The sequence below is a fragment of the Balaenoptera ricei genome, chromosome 15, assembly GCF_028023285.1.
Source record: "Balaenoptera ricei isolate mBalRic1 chromosome 15, mBalRic1.hap2, whole genome shotgun sequence".
Lineage (NCBI taxonomy): Eukaryota > Metazoa > Chordata > Mammalia > Artiodactyla > Balaenopteridae > Balaenoptera > Balaenoptera ricei.
The window spans coordinates 70,035,361-70,048,819 of record NC_082653.1 but is presented as its reverse complement, the minus strand read 5'-3'; the positions used below and the strand labels follow the sequence as shown (position 1 = coordinate 70,048,819).

At 46.7% G+C, this 13,459-nt stretch overlaps 1 long non-coding RNA gene across 1 annotated transcript in view; it reads right to left on the bottom strand.

Moving 5' to 3' along the window:
- The window catches only part of LOC132349653 (uncharacterized), a 189,715-nt gene extending 176,498 nt beyond the window's left edge, over positions 1-13,217 (bottom strand). The window contains exon 1 of the long non-coding RNA XR_009497715.1: positions 13,117-13,217. This is a non-coding gene — a long non-coding RNA (uncharacterized LOC132349653). The remainder of the gene's footprint in view (positions 1-13,116) is intronic.
- Between the last annotated feature and the right edge of the window lie 242 nt (positions 13,218-13,459).

The following is a 13,459-nucleotide window of genomic DNA, read 5'->3' as shown; positions in this document are numbered from 1 at the left end:
CCTTCTTCTGGGAGCAATACCCACCCGATTTTTCTCTGGGGAAAGAAGCCCTTCCAAACTCTTGGTCCATATGGCTGTTGAAGGAGGTCATCAAAAGGATGTGATCACCAGTTGACCCTTGAGCTGGACCAGGGCAATCAGAGGCTCCTCACCCCCCTTTCCTTCCCTCGAAATGTACATTCTGCCCACAGTCCCACAGTGGGAGCCGTTTCAAGGATGCGGCCTTGAGATAGTAATGTGTTGTTGAGACCATCTAGACTGAATACATGACTGAATCCAGTTAAGGTCTCTATATAGACTTTTTTAGGATTCTGGCGGGTGCAGAGATCTACTCATCTTGTGGCCGCCCAAGACAAGCCTTGTATGTAAGTTCCCTCGTGTGCTACTAGGCCCTGTAGAGTGTGGAGATCCTCCAAATGCTCCTGCCCCTAATCCTGGGGAGGGGCCTGTGGCCTGTAGACAGGGGAGTGGGGGAAATTCCCATTGATGCCTGGTATACAGATGGGTCTAGTTGGGGCAACCCATCCACATGGACTGCAGTCGCTATTCAGCCCGACACTGGAGGGAAACAGGAATGAACTGCAGCTGCCAGAGGGCTGAACTCAGCAGTCTGTTGATCACCCTTAAGGCCTGGCCGTTAACCCTTTGCACTTTCAGTTGGGCTGTTCTAAAGGGATTGACCCTACGGCTTAGAAAATGGGAAGCTGAGGGGCGGATGATCATGAATAGAACCTTGTGGGGTCAGGATACAAAGAAAGACATTTGGGTTTGCCTGCAAGAGCCTGACTCAGTCCTCAATGTCTTCCACATTCCAGCTCAGAGGTGCTGACACCCCAGGCAACCAGCAAGCTGATGCTGTAACCCAGGTACAAGCCCTAGCAGCTGATCCTTCAGTAGACACAGCAGATTGGGTGTACACAAAAAGTGGCTACTGTAGTGCCTGAGTGTGGTGGTACACTGCCAAGGATGCCTGAATGCCCTTGAAATACAGTGACTTGGTTGACACAGTAAAAGCATGACCTGTGTGTTCTAAATAATACCCAAGACAACTGCCAAAGTCTAGGGTCATCCACTGGAGTTCCCAACTGGTGAGGGACTGGAAAATTGATTATACTGGCCCCCTCCCCCTGAGTGAGGGCTCTCAGTATGCCTCGGTTTGTGTGGATACTGGGTCTGGCCTAACCCAAACTTCCCTCTGTCACCATGCAAACCAGGAAGCCACCACTAGGGGATTAGAGAAACTGACTACCCTGTGCAGATACCTTCCTCAAATAAACAGTGATCAATGGTTACACTTCAAAGGTCATGACACGCAAGACTAGGCAAAGAACATGACATCGAATGGAGGTTCCATCTCCCCTACAAGCCACAGGCAGCAGCAGTGGTAAAAAGAAAGACTGAAATACTAAAGCAGCAGATTAAATCACTCACAGGTAAAACCACCTTGGCCAGGTGGACTAAAGTACTGTCCCAGCCTTTAATACATTTGAATGATCAACCAGTAGGGCCTGTCACCCCATTTGCCAGACTGGGGACCCCTGCCAAGACACTCAGTACCCTAAAGGTAGGCAGTGGCAGGAGACAGACATTGCCCTGACTCCCACTGAGGATCAACATGCTGTGCTGCTGAGAACACCAAGCCCCATCACACCTGGGGAAGGTGTTATCTACTGGAATCTGCAATGGGACATCCCACTGGGATGGTAAATTACTTCACATCCCTGGGTGAGGGGGAACTACTCAGTCTCCACCAGGATCCTGTTGTGTTGCTGCAAGCCCAACCTGCTGGAACACACTCTACCTGGAATGGAACACGCACCATTGAAACAGGGGAGAAGGTGGGGTCCTGGTCTGGCATATCCCACCCCCAGTCCATCTCCTCACGCCTGACAGTCTGCCTCCCCAGAAGCACGACCAGGTCAAGTTCCTAAAGCTGCAGCCACATTAACATCCAAGGGTCAGGCAACAGGTGTAGTTCATATAGAAGGGGAAGACCTCCCCATACAAGTTCCTACTACGTGTCTGTCTTTTTGACCTTAGACTTATGCTGCTCCTGTGGTGTCCGGTCATGGAATGGGCACCTGATGGAGATACCTTTCTACAGTGGGCCCACTTGTATGCCCGGCAAAGGAATCAGTCCACCTATGAGGTATGTGTGCAGCTGCCCCTCTCAACTCATCAGGACGAGCATGGTGGGTACCATCACTCCAGGGAGGGGACTGGGAGGCCCTAAAGCAGGACATTAAGAAAGGGCAAGCCAGGACGAGTACTCTTAATTCATCTGATGTCACCAATACTGATCCAGAACCCTGGCCTGTGGCACCCACGATCAATAACACTGGGTATGGGTACTCTTTTCCGGTCACTCAAACTACACAAGCAGCCCATCAAACTGGTGACAGGAAGGGTCCTAAAAATACCACCATCAGAGCCATGGGTGGCTGCAAGCAGATTTGGGATAGGTTCATGTGGGTCACCTCAGGTTGTGGACATTTAAGCACCTGGGCAACTCTATGTTGGTAACAGAAAAATCACTCTAAAAAGAACTAACCCAATTGCACCAGGAACAGGGGATGGATATCACTAGAACTGTGTGGTCACACCACCCAGATACTTATTGGGTGGCCCTAAAGGGGACCCAATGGTTGTGTGGCTCAGATCTTTGGCCGTGGCTTCTACCTGTGGTTGGGCTGCTGCTCCCTGGGTTTTCCTGAGCCCAGGGGAGAATCCAACCACAGTAACAAAAACTGCCAACCTCTCTCTCCTCAAGGCCAGATGGTCACGTTCTGTTTTCCACTGGTACGATCATTTGGCCTCCACTCTGTCCCCTCCATTGGCCTGAAGGACATCATAGCACACATCGAAGCCCTTACTAAGTTCACCCAGCAAGCTTTCAATGACAGCCGGCAAAGCCTGTCCTTACTGAACACTGAAATGTGTCTAGTGAGAAAAGCCATCCTACAAAAGAGGACGGCCTTGGACATTATTGCTGCCTCGCAAGGAGGCACCTGTGCTGTTATCCAAACAGGAGGTTGTGTGTTCATACCTGATGAGTCGGCTAATGTATCATCTTTATTAAACCACGTGAGGACACACGTGATTGCCCTGAGTGATCAGACCCCCAGCCTAGGGAGGTTAACAAATCAAAGGTTCAGGTCATGGGACTCTCAGTGGAAAAAAGTTATTGCCTATTTGGGGAATCATTTTCCTGATCTGCTTTCTCCTGCATGTGCCTCTACGGCTGCTGTGGCATCTGCCTCCGCTGCAGCCAGACCGCCGCCCCACGAGCCACCCCCATGCTAGTGACACCCCTTGCTGACCACTCAGGGCCCACTGTGGAAATGGGGGCCGGGAGGAGTGTTGGAGAAGGTCACCAAGAGAACGTGACCGCCAGTTGACCCACAAGCTGGTCCCAGGTAAGCACAGGCCCCTCACCCACTCCCCTGTCCTTGGATCCTTGGAATGTACATTCTGCCCACAGTGGGAGCCATTTCAAGGACACAGCCTTGAGAGAGTAATGTGTTGGGGTTTTTAAAATAAATTTATTTATTAAAAAAAATTTTTTTTGGCTGTGTTGAGTCTTTGTTGCTGTGCGTGGGCTTTCTCTAGTTGCGGCGAGTGGGGGCTACTCTTCATTGCGGTGCACGGGCTTCTCATTGTCGTGACTTCTCTTGTTGTGGAGCATGGGCTCTACGTGTGCAAGCTTCAGTAGTTGTGGCACGCGGGCTTCAGTAGTTGTGGCACGTGGGCTCAGTAGTTGTGGCTTGCGGGCTCTAGAGCACAGGCTCAGTAGTGGCAGCACATGGGCTTAGTTGCTCCGTGGCATGTGGGATCTTCCCGGGCCAGGGCTCGAACCCGTGTCCCTTGCATTGGCAGGCAGATTCTTAACCACTACGCCACCAGGGAAGCCCAGTAATGTGTTATTGAGACCATCTTGACAGTATTCTTGACTGAACCCTGTTAAAGCCTCTATATAAACTTTTAAGATTCTGGGGGGTGACTTCAGAGATCTACCCATCTTGTGGCCACCCAAGATATGCCTCATATATAAGTTCCCTTGCTTGTTATCTCTGCCATCTACGAATCTGGAGTGACTGCCTCTTTTCAGTCTCCTTGTACAGGGACCAGTTTATGAACTAGAAGTGGCTCAGAGAGCTCAGCTCCAGGAATGGACACGTGGCCCAGGCCTGACCAATCAGGTACTCCATCCCCCCAGTCACAATGATTGGTTCAGGAATTGGCATATGACCCAAATCAACCAACCCCATGAAGGTCAGCCCCAAAGTTTTTGCTGGAACTATTGAAAAAAAAAAAGGAGGGGGTACTCTCTTTCAAAAGACCAGCAGCTACCCATATGGTGATGAGAACCTTCATGAAAATAAAGCCAATTCAGAAGAAAGGAGAGCTGAATAAAGGGAAGAATCAGATGCCTGAGGGCATGATCTGGGTCTGTGGATACAGCTATGCCTGAACTTAAACTTTCCTTGGACATTTCAGTTATATGAGAAAACAAATTCCCTTCACTCAACAAATACTTATTGAAGGCCTACTGTTCTGGGCACTAAAACACATCAGTTAACATTTTTTTAACTTAATATGGTATAAACCTAGATTTCTTCACTTGTAACTGAAATAGCTCTTGTCAAAAAAGACTTCATGTTGCTTAATTCTTGCACTGTCATTTAACATCCTTCATGTGGATGCCTCTTTTTCCCAGGTAGATCATGAATTCATTAAGAATAGAGACCCTATATTATATTTCTCTGTATCACCAACTGTGATATGTACATAGTACATAATTAACAAATTATTTGTTAAATCAATAAAAGGCTATATTTATTGGGCATTACCACTGGTGTTGTTGACTCAAATAGCATAGCTCAGGAGAAATGTCCAAGGAATCTTGCCAGTGAGTTCTGATTAGACCCTGGTGATCAGGAGGTGTCGGTGCTCCCTGAGCACAAACATGACATGATGATGGAATCAACACTGATCCACAGAAAAATAATATATCAGAGGATTGATTCAAGATGTCAGAACACATGCATGTGCCTACCTCTGCTCTCAGTCCAAATTCCTAGAAATAACCCAAGAAAAGATATTGGTAAATAATAAATACATAACATTAATAAAAATCAAGAAAAAGTACAGCAAAGGACCATAAATTCTGAACAGAAGGAAAAGAGCTAAAAAATGGGCAGAAAGGGATTAGCTGTGAAGATGGGAGTGGTTTCAGGGATGGTCCACATTCAAAACAGGAAGCAGTGGGTAGCGAATGGTGAATGGAGTAATTGGAGACCTGAGTTCAGAGCAGCTGAGTGGTTAACTCATTCACTGAGATTCTTATGCCACTGGGGAGTAGGTAGCAACAACCTTTTCCTACAGAATAAAGCAGTGACTCTGAACACAAAGGAGGAAGACACAGGACATTGCCAAAAGTATCTTGCAACTCCCAGGAGAGACAAGAAACATTCAAACCAGAAGAAAAACTACCAGCTCACTCTACCTGGCAGCACACCAAGTCCCTTCTAACACTGCAGATAGGCTGATAAATCAAAGTCATCATCAATAGGTGAATATCAAATGTCAATCTCAGACATGGAGGGGGGACAAGAACCCCCCAAAATATTGCAAAATCTAGTCCAATCTAGTTAACTATCCTCCTCTTATTTAATCTCTCATCAGCCTTTAATAAAAACGGCCACTCCCTTCCTGCAACACTTATTTTCCTTGGCTGCCATGACATCACACTCAAGTGGTTTTCCTTCTGCTTCTCTGGTGACTTCTACTTAGTCTTCTATGCTAGATTCTTCTATTAGTTAACTAGCTGCTGTAACAAAATACCACAAACTGAGTGGCACAACAAGGTGTCAGCAGAGCCACATTCCCTCTGAAGGCTCTGTTCCAGGCCTCTCTCCTAGCTTCCGGCAGTTCTTTGACTGTGGTAGCATAACTCCAATCTTCATGTGGACTTCTCGCAGTGTGTGTGTCTGTTTTCAAAGTTCCCCTTTTTATGAGGACACCAGTCATAATGGACTAGGGGCCCACCCTAGTCCAGTATGATGTCATCTTAACCTAACTAATTACATCTTCAATGACCCCATTTCCAAATAAGGTCACATTCTGAGGTACTGGGGGTTATGACTTCAACATATGAATTTTGGGGGGACATAATCCAAGCCATGAAAATTCTCCTCCTCCACGGTCTGCTAAATGATGGCATGCTCTAGGGCATGGGCCTACCTTCTCTTCCCTTCTGTACCTGTACTCTTTTCCTATATGTTCTCATCAAGTCTGATGGCTTTTAATATATGACAATGACCTCCAGGTTTATATCTCCACCCATGGCCTCCCCCTTGAGGTATACCCACCTGTCTACTTGACACATATCTAATACAGATCTCAAAATTATCGCATCCAAATCAGAATTAATCACTTTCCCACCACCACTCCACTCCAAAAAACAGGTCGCTACCAGTTCTCCCCACATCAAAAGCTGTAGTGCCATCAACCCAAATACCCTGAAATAAAAAATCTAGGAGCCATCCTCAGTTCCTCTCTTTCTCTTATGCTCCATAACCAAGCTATTCCAAGTCCTGACAGTTCTACATTCAAAACATATGGAACACATCCATTTCTCTCCACCTTTGTTGTCTCTCCCAAGTCCAAGTCACCATCACCTTTTGCCAGAACTAAATCCAGAGACCCATATCTGGCCACACTTCCTTCATTCTTGCCTCGCTCCAATTCACTCTCAACAACATCCAGGGTGATTTTGTTAAAGTGTACATCAGATCTTGTCACTCACTCGTTTAAAATCCTTAAATGTCCACTTCTAGAATCAATTACCATGGCCTGCAAGGCTCTCGCGACATGGTCTGGCCCCTGCCTGGCACTGCATTTCACTCTGGTCCTGTCCCTCCCCTTGCTCACTACGCTCCAGCCACACTGGTCTCCTTTCAGTTTTCAGAACACTCCACACTTTCCCGCCTTCAATGGCAAGGTCTTCATTCTCTTGCCATTTCCCCTTCCAGAAATGCTCTTCCACAAGCTGCACATCTATGGTTCCATCTCACCCTTCAGACTCCAGCTCAAAAATCAAACCTCAGAGAAACCTTTCATTGATCAGCCTTTCTAAAGTAACTTCTGCCTAGTTACAGTCTGTCCCATCATCCTATTTATTTTCTTCTTAGTATTTATAACAACCTGATATTATCTTGTTTACTTATGTTTCCTTGTATATTTTTCTCCTTCTCCAATCTCCATCTAGAATGTAAGCTCCTTAAGGGCAAGACTCATGTATGTCTTTCACCACTGTGTCCAGTATTCAACACTTTACCTGAAACATAACTAGCTTCTGTATGTGCTTAATGGATGGGTGGATGAATAGAAAAATTAATAGACCCTAGAAATCATCTTACTCAAGTTGCTGTATGCTGAGTACTCTCTCAGCATCCTCTTTCCATAGTGGATCTAGCCCAGGAGTCTCTAAGAGAGAGAACTCTCCCAAAGATACAGAGATGCCCTCACCTTCCTACAGAAATGGGCACATTTTCTATTGCCTTCATCATAAAGTCCAAATTCTCTCCAGCCTGTGTGCACAACTTCATCTTCCACCACTTCCTTCCACCGTGCTAAGTTCACGGCACACTCAACTTCATACCATTACATGAAAATACCAGTCATGCTCATGACCTTGCCTCTCTCTGGAATGCCTTTCTACCCCACTCCTGCTAAACATCACTCAGCTTCCCTCTATGAAGCTTTGTCTGGTAGCCAAAGAGGTTATACTCTGTACTGTCACAGGCCTTCATGCATCCCTCCACCACCACATTTATTCTAATATACGATAATTCTATGACTAATTTTCCCCATTTTACTGTTAATACTTTGAGTAAAAGGGTTATGTCTTATGTCTCTGTCTATCCCACTAGTGCCTAGCATGGCACCTTAGAGAGAGATACAGAAAAAAAAATGTTGACTATTATATATGCATATTAAGAAATAATTTTTTTTAAGAGAATTTTTTATTATTGTATTGCTCAATGGGGTGAAAAGAACTGGAACATATTAATAGTTGTTATTCTGTCAACTATCTGACCACCATTAGTGAACCAGTGGGAGAGGCAATTTTTAATTTATGAAATGGAAATTTATTTCAATTAGTTATAATGTGGTTAAGAAATCACATTTGAAAATATTTATACTATGTCTGAAATAGACACACTAATACACACATACTCAACCTTTTCACTTTTCACTTTCAGCTTGGATTTTTTTTTTAACTGAGCATAAGCATTGACAGCACTTCTTGGAACTGTTTAATGTATATTTAATGTCCACTTTTATGGTAGCCCTACATTAAATCCCATTGGCCAAAAGCAAGTTATAGCTCTTCTGGTTGCTGGCCAAAGGCTGGTGGATCAGCACCATGGACAGAGGGAAATGGTGCAAAAGGTCACTCTAAGGCTACTTGTAAAATAACAGCTGTGACAGCAGATGTACTACCAAGGAGAGACTGGTGTGAATGTTCCCCTGGGGATCATGGGAAGAGCGTGACATCGGGGTTGGGCTCAACTCAGAGGATGGGGTCTTAAGAAAACAACCACTCCTCCAAGATGTCTCTGAGTAGCATGATCTGCTTATTTATTGACCCATATCAATTTCAACAATTTTTCAGCAATTTGCTCTTGTTCCCAAGGTGCCAACATTTCCAAGCTGAAATAAACATCAATACCTAACTAGAAAATATGAAGGACATTTGTTCTTTTTACCTGTCCAGCATCTATGACCCTTTTATCCTTTGCAAACCACCTTTCAAACAAATAAGCTGTTCTTTTTTTTTTTTTTTTTTTTTATCCTCAATAAATATTTGTTAATCAATAAATATTTTAAAAATTTAAAAAATAAAAAATTATGACCCAAATTGGACTTCCCTGGTGGCCCCGTGGTTAAGACTCCACACTTTCACTGCAGAGGGCATGGGCTCGATCCCTGGTCGGGGAACTAAGATCCCACATGCCGAACAGCATGGCCAAAAAAAAAAGAAAAGAAAAAAAACAACCCAAATGAACTTATCTACGAAACAGAAACAGACTCACAGACATAGAGAGCAGAACTGTGCTTGCCAAAGGGGAGGGGGGGCGAGGAAGGGACGAATTGGGAGCTTGGGATTAGCAGATGTAAACTATTATACACAAAATGTATAAACAACAAGGTCCTACTCTAGAGCACAGGGAACCATATTCAATATTCTGTGATAAACCATAATGGGAAAGAATATGAAGAAGAATGTATATGTATGTATAACTGAGTCACTTTGCTGTACATCAGGAGTTAACAAAACACTGTGAATCAACTATACTTCAACTTTAAAAAAAGACACAAAGACAAACCAAAAACAAACAAACAACAACAAAAAACAAAGCCCCAAAGCGTTTCTCACTTTCTATCGTCCCACAAGTCTTACATATTGAATGTCTCTACCCACTAGAATGGCCCGAGGGCAGGCACCTTTTTTTTTTTTCCCTTGGCCGCGCCGCGCAGCAGGAAGGATCTGAGTTCCCCGATCCGGGAGCGAACCCGTGGCGCCTGCAGTGGAAGCGCCGAGTCTCCACCACTCGACCGCCAGGGAAGTCCCAGGCATTTCCATCTTTTTTGATCACCTATCCACCTCAGTGCTTAGACTAGACCCTGGCCCACAACAGGTTCTCAATGAATGTTTGTTGAATGAATAAACAAACCTCACAGAGTGGAACACAAAATTCACCCTACAACTGTATGCCACTCATCTGCTTCCACCTTCTGAACAAGGGGTGGACACACGTTTTCTGCAAAAGGCCAGACCTACGTATTTTTGGCACTGCAGGGCCAGACAGTCTCCGTCCTGACTACTTAACTCTGCCAGTATGTCTTAAAGGCAGCCAGGCGCTTCCCCCGCCCCTTCCTGCTGGGGTCTCTGGGCCGCCTCTCCCCTGCCCGACCTGGGCTCCCCCTACCTTCCCGGGCCAGGGCGGTGAAGACTAGGTCCTCGGCGGGCGCCCCCCGCACGTCCTCCAGGATCTGCTCCACCGTGGGGGGCGCCGGGCGGGTGGGCAGCACCACGCGCTTCTTGGCCTTGGAGCCCATCCCTGGTGGAAAGGCTTCACCCGCCCAATAAGCTGTTCTTAAAAGATGACACTAAGGAATTGCTGATGCTATGGGGAAGCGTTTGCGATTATATTGAAGTTATGTTTAAGATGGGAGTCCCTGTCTTTTAGCAGTATATTCTGACAGCTACAAATGAAATATGATGTCTGGGATTTGTTTCAAAATAATCCAGGATCAGGGGAGTACATAGAGATAAAGGGAAGTCAAGTTTGGCCATGAATTGCTAATTGTTAAAGCTGGAGCATGAGAACACAAGAGTTAATTCTCTCTACTCTTTTATATGTTTGAAATTTTCCATTAAACATATACATATACGTGTGTGTGCATGTAACACTGAGAGGCCACAAAAAATAAAAATAACAATGATTCCTGAAGAATGTATAATCCTGCACCTAAGAGATAATGCAGAGCAAGCTTTAATACCCTCTACTCCAAGAGGAGCTTTAAGGAGACTAAGCTATAACTGGCCCCTGCAGACTTGAGATTTCTGTCTCGCTCAAGATCATATGATGGACTAGGGAGTTCAGATGTCTAGGGATGTTCACTTTCTTCTGGAGCAAGATGTCTCAGGAGAGTAGTTTCTAAGAAATGAAACCTTTCATGCACCTCCCCTGGCAAGAGGCAGCTGGGGGCAGCTTGCAGTTGCAGGGGCTGAGGCTGAGTGTAGGGAAGGGGTCCCTGGTTGTGATGATGGGCCCAAGGTCAACACCTAAAGTTTGGGGTCAGAACTAAAACAACAACAAAGCATGCTTTAAACGTAAAATGGGCTAGATAAGTAGAGGGAGTCGAGATATGATGCCAAGTACATAGGGAGAGGAGCTAAAACATGAAGAGGGTGGTCAGGTACAAAAGGAAGACATACCTAAATATATCCTGGATTGGGGGAGGGTTTGGGGGGCTTTTCATGCAGTACCCACATCAGAAGCAAATAAGGAGCCAACACAGATGCTGGTGGATAAAATAAGAAAGTGAATGTAAATGTGCTTCAAAATCTGTGGAACTGTGCACACATGGCAAGAATTACTCAGAGCCTATGGACAGCAGATGAGGTTGAGTGCCTACTATGTGCAAGGCATTGCTCTGAGCACTTGGCACACAACAGTTAAATAAATAAATAAAGTCCTGCTTCATTGAGCTAACAGTCTAGATAAATGTATTTGCCAATTATTTAAAAGTGTGATAATTTCACCTGGCTTTTTCCTTTAGACAGAAAAGATGGCCTCCAGCTCACTGCAATCCCCACTATTCCCCATTCCCTACTGTCTTTTTTTGTTTAAATAAATTTATTTATTTATTTTTGTCTGCATTGGGTCTTCGTTGCTGCGCGAGGGCTTTCTCTAGTTGTGGCGAGTGGGGGGCTACTCTTCATTGCGGTGCGCGGGCTTCTCATTGCCTCTAGAGCTCAGGCTCAGTAATAGTGGCGTACGGGCTTAGTTGCTCCGTGGCACGTGGGATCTTCCCGGACCAGGGCTCAAACCCGTGTCCCCTGCATTGGCAGGCGGATTCTTAACCCCTGCGCCACCAGGGAAGTCCTCCCTACTGTCTTATACTCTACTTCACTCAATTATGTTATCTGCCTGAGCCCTGCAGCCTTTCGAGTTTGTGACCCCTGCTCCCTAATGTCCCTGAGGTGCTTGTGACACTTGCCTCTCCTAAAAACACCAAATGGCTCAAGGAGCATATAAAAGACCCTGTTCTTAGCCGACTCAGAATCGTGGGTTGCCACTTAGTCTAAAGTAACCTTGGGCGGATACATCACCTCACCGAGCTGTCGATGTCCTTAACTCTAAAACGGACGTAATCTTACCTGTTTTATAGGATTTCTGTGAGGATTAGACTTTGTCTAGTCAGCTCTTCCTCCTCCTTTGGATCTCACCCCTAGCTTTACCTCTTCAAAGAAGCTTTCCCAGACCTCCTAAGTCAACTCCCTCTAATATACACAGATCCTAAGCATCATGTACTCGTCGGCAGTACCTGCCGCAGTTACAACTGTACATTAGTTTGTAGATTATTTGATTAACACGTGCCTCTCCCACCAGACTGAAAGCTCAAACGTGGCAAAGGATCCTGTGTTTTTTGTTTGTTTTGTTTTTCTCACCACCTATCACCATGTCTGGCAAAAAAAAAAAAAAAAGGTGCTCAATAAATATTATTTTAAAGAGACCAAATAAATGGAATAAAGGAAAGTAAGCTTGTAGACAGCTGTGTAAAGACAACCTCTGGCATGTACTAGCTGCCCAATAGATTCTCACCTAATGCCTCTTGGCTGCTAGAATTTGCATGTCAAGTTTTAACTAACATTTTCTCTAAGAAAAAAAGTTACTAAGTTTTATTTTTTAATAGTCTATCTACTCGCCAACCCCAGAACAGGGATTTTTGCTTTGCCCATTGATATAAGCCAAATGCCTAAAAGTGCCTGGCACCTAATCAGTAAAGGGATGGAGGAAGGGACGGAGGGATGGGCGGGCACAGTTCTGGGGTTTCACAGAAGTTGAAAGACTGGACAGCTCCTCCTGCCACCACCAGGAGGAAGCTGGGGCCTGGTCGGAAGAACTCTGAGCCAGAGATGACATCCTCTCCCAACAGTTTTAGCTACACCGACTTCCCCGGTGCCCGGGGCAGTAAGAGCCCCCGAGGCGAAGCGCAGCCCCCGCTGCTCCGCAGGCAACGGATGGGGACATTCACAGATGCGAACATTCACATAAGCTCCCCCAAAGGAGGACTGGGGCGGCACCGTGTCCCTCCACGAGGGCCGCTGTCCCGCCGAGGGTCGCCGCCTACAGCAGCACTTCCAACACGCGACCGTTCGCAGCGCGTGACGGAACCCTCCGCCAGGCAAACGAGTCCTCACACCCCGCGTCAGAAAGGACTTCGCGCAGCCTCCTCAGTAGCGCTCCTCAACCTCACAGACTCTCCCTGCCCCCCAGATTCCCCGGCTGACGGAGAACGCCCACGCCCCTTTCTCACACTGTTCCACTGTCTCTTGCAAAGTGCCTGCGGTGTGTCCGTCCGCCCCGGGGAAGAGTCGTCGCACCGCTTCTCATTCCTAAAGTGTCTCAGCAGCGCGTCGCTGCGCTGCGCGCTCTCGCGAGAGTCCACCGCGCCGCCCCCTCCCCCCAGACCCTCGCCGACGAGGAAGCCTCCGCTGAACCCTGCGGCGCGCGGGCGCGAGTGGCGCATGCGTGGCCGCTGCTCCCAGCGCCCCCCGCGCAGTCCGGGAACAGAGCGGACGAGGCCGCGAGCGAGGATCCTGCAGACGCCACCCTACGAAGCGTTGTTTGGTCCCCGCGGCTTCTCTCCCCTTAGGCAC